Source organism: Elephantulus edwardii, unplaced genomic scaffold (genome assembly GCF_000299155.1).
Source record: "Elephantulus edwardii isolate Elephantulus edwardi_28Jun2011 unplaced genomic scaffold, EleEdw1.0 scaffold00363, whole genome shotgun sequence".
NCBI lineage: Eukaryota > Metazoa > Chordata > Mammalia > Macroscelidea > Macroscelididae > Elephantulus > Elephantulus edwardii.
In genome coordinates, this window is record NW_006400113.1 from 1,199,847 (window position 1) to 1,203,594 (window position 3,748).

Consider the following 3,748-nt stretch of genomic DNA (forward strand, 5'->3'; position numbering starts at 1 on the left):
CAGCCTCTTTTAAATCTAGCTTGTATTTCTGTCAATATAATTACTCTAGTAATTTTTGGATAATCTTCAACAAGATTTTCATCAATAAAGAAAGCAAAAAGTCATTACAGAGAGACATGAATGTCACTAGAGTGGTGAGAAGCCAAAACAAAGGGAAGAAATGATGAAGTTAAAGAATTGGTTTCAAAAGTCAGCTCCTGAAGACAAAGCAAAGTAGTATAACAAAATATGCAAAGAGATGGAGTCAGAAAATAAAAAAAGAAGAACTCACTTGGCATTTCTCAAATTGAGGAATTGAAGAAAAAATTCAAGCCTCAAGTTGCAATTTTGAAAGTTGCTATGGGCAAAATCTTGAATGACCCAAAAAGCATCAAAAGAAGATGAAAGGAATACACGGTCATTGTATAAAAAAGAATTGGCTAACACCGAACCATTTCAGGAAGTAGAATGTGATCAAGAACCATTGGTAATAAAGGAAGATGTTCAAGCTGCTCTAAAGGTATTGATAGGGCTGCTGCCATGTTGGTTCTGCGTTCCCTGCCCAAAATACCTGGTGAAGCCACAGAAATCATCCCTGCTACAGAGCAAGGGTTGCCACAGTACCAAGCTGAGACAGGGTCAGGAACAGAATCTGATAGTGATGAATCAGTACCAGAGCTTGAGGAACAGGCAGCCCCACAACAAGTGCAGCTGGCAGCAGCAGCTGAAATAGATGAAAAACCAGTCAGTAAAGGAAAACAAAGTCAGAGTGAAAAGAAGGCGAGGAAGGCAGTGTCCAAACTGGGACTTCGACAAGTCACAGGGGTTACTAGAGTCACTATTCGGAAATCTAAGAATATCCTCTTTGTCATCACAAAACTAGATGTTTATAACAGCCCAGCTTCAGATACCTACATAGTTTTTGGTGAAAAAAGGACTTATCTCAGCAAACACAGCTAGCAGCTGCTGAGAAATTCAAAGTTCAAGGTGAAGCTGTCTCAAACATTCAAGAAAACATACAAACTCCAACGGTTCAAGAGGAGAGTGAAGAGGAAGAGGTTGATGAAACAGGCATCAAAGCTAAGGACATAGAGTTAGTAATGTTACAAGCAAATGTGTCTGCAAAGGCTGTCTGAGCCCTGAAGAACAACAGTAAGGATATTGTAAATGCTATTATGGAATTAACAATGTAGTCATCTGGAAAATTGATGACTTTGTGTGTGTGTGTTTCAAAAGAGTAACTGCAGTTTGGTTTGAAATTTGTACTGTTTCTATCATTAACTAATAAAGTTATGGTTTCTTGTTGGATGAAAAGAAAATAAAGGTATTGGGGGGAAGGCCCCAGGAATTGGTGGAATATCAATCAACATATTTCAACAAACAGATGCATTCCTAGATGTGCTTTCCAGGTTATGCCAATAAATCTGGAGGACAACTTCCCAGCTGACTGAAGGAAAAAGATCCATATATATCCATGTACCCAACAAAGGTGATCTAAAAGAATGAAGAAATTATCAAATAATTCACGAGTCGATGGGTAAAAAGAAAAATGAATGTGTTGAATGCATATTCATATTTATTGCTGTGTTATTCACAACAGTAAAGAGATGGAAGCAACCCAAGTGCTCATCAACAAACAACGGATATAAAAAACTATGGTACGTTCATACAATGGAATATTACTCAGCACTGAAAAACAATGAACTAGTAAAATATTACACAACATGAGAGATCCTGGAGGACATTATGCTGAGTGAAATATCTCAGTCACAAAAGGCCAAACACTGTATAATACTGCTGTTATAAAACAGAACAGACATGGGGAGATTGGGAAGAGAATGGGAAAAGAATCAATGAATAATGAACACATCCTTAGAATATATAGGGAGAAGAGCTGTCTGAAAGAAATATATAATTAGGCATTATGTTTATGAAAACAATCTGGAGTAAAAGGTGAACGGTGAAGTGGGTTGGGGAGGGGGAACAAAGTATGCAACAATGAAAAAAGTTAAATACTATTTTTAAAAACTATAAACAAAAACCTGAATGTGTTGTGGTTTTGTGGTTTACAGTGGTAGATGCTATTACTGTGAGTGTTAGAGTGAACCAGGTCCAGGAACACTCATACAGACAAGCCCACACAGTATGTACTCAGCTGTAGGCTTAACAGTATAGCTTCATGAGTGTAACAAACACCCTTTTTCCAAGGAAGTATTTGAAATATCAGCTTTTAAATACTGTTATTGGACAAAAACAGTGACTGTGGTGATCTTTTCCAAGTAAGCATCTTGGTGAACAATGTGAATGAAGAGTAGCAATAGTAGGCTGATAGGGTTTTGTGTCAACCTGGCTACCCAAGATTCTCTGGTGGGCAGTTGTAATGTGCTCATATCCTTTGATGAATAAAGTAATAACCTCTATGATCAGATCTGATATGAGCACACAATCAATAGTAAGGACATTTCCTTGGAGATGTGGCCTGCATCTGGATATTTGGGTATCTATCAAAGCTCTCTTCCTTTTTGTTGCATTGGGATCCTCCATCTGGTCACTGTCAGACCTCCTATTCTTTGGACTTTAGTCAATGGCCTGACATGTTACCTGCTGACCTTGGTTTTGCTAGCCTCTGACCTGCTAATATTGAGTCAGGAGAAGCCTCTATTGCCAGCCTCTAGATGCTTAGTGCTTTAAACAAGATGCCCCAAACCCCTAACTGATTTTTAATCCAATAAAAAAGATATGCCTTCTGCATCTCAACTGCTTCAAATAAGAGGCTCCCAGCCCCCAACCAACTGTTAACCACAAAAACCTATCTACTAGATCTGAATTGCTTTAAACAAGAGGGTCCCAGGCCCAAATCAACTGCTAACTGAATAAAAAATCTCCCTTATGGATCCAATCTGCTTTAAATAAAAGGATCCAGATCTCTAACTGACTGTTAATCACAAAGGCCAATGATATTCATATGATTCATTTGCTCTTAGATGTACAGCAACTAAATTGTCAGTTTGTTGTATTTGGAGAATACGTTGTACTAATTAGTTCAACAATTGTCTATCAGTTTGCTGTGCTGAGGCAACTTGTGGTTTGCTATGAGGTTGAAAGTTATGGCAACACTGTGTAAAATGCCACAGTAGTCACCCATGGTTTTAGTAAAGCTCTCAGATGGAGACAGACTAGGAAGCAGAATTGGCCATCCACTATTTAAATAAAATGCCTCTGAAAACCCTATGAATATGGATAGTTATAATATTAGAGAAAGAGCCAAGATTGGAAGTTAATAAAAATGAAGAAAAATAGTGGCAGACATTCTTTAATAATTGGAAAATGGAACGTACAAAGCAAGAATGTTAAAAAACTAGAAGTTGTGAAAGAATGAAATGGATTGCCTGAACATCGTTATTCCAGGAATTAGGGGGATGAGATTACTAACTTTGGCCACTTTGAATCGATAATCACACAGTATACTCTACTGGGAATGAAAAGCAGAATAAGAATGTATTCCTAATCAAGTTCAAGTTCTATTCATTACTAAAGTATAATGTTGTGAGTGATAAGATGTTATCCATACACATAGAAGGAAGACCTATTAATATGGCTATTATTCAGAAACTATTATACATTCCTATATCTAAAGCATAAGAATCAGATTGATTACATATGTGGAAAGAACCACTGGAGAAGCTCAATATCAGCTGTGAAAACTAGGCCAGGAGCTGATTGTGGAACAGACCACAAGCTACTCATATGCAAGTTCAAGCTGAAGCTG

The 3,748-nt window shown here is 37.5% G+C and overlaps 1 pseudogene; it reads left to right on the forward strand.

The window, feature by feature from the left end:
• The first annotated feature begins 519 nt into the window (after positions 1-519).
• Positions 520-1,172, forward strand: LOC102851401 (annotated as a pseudogene).
• Positions 1,173-3,748: the final 2,576 nt, after the last annotated feature.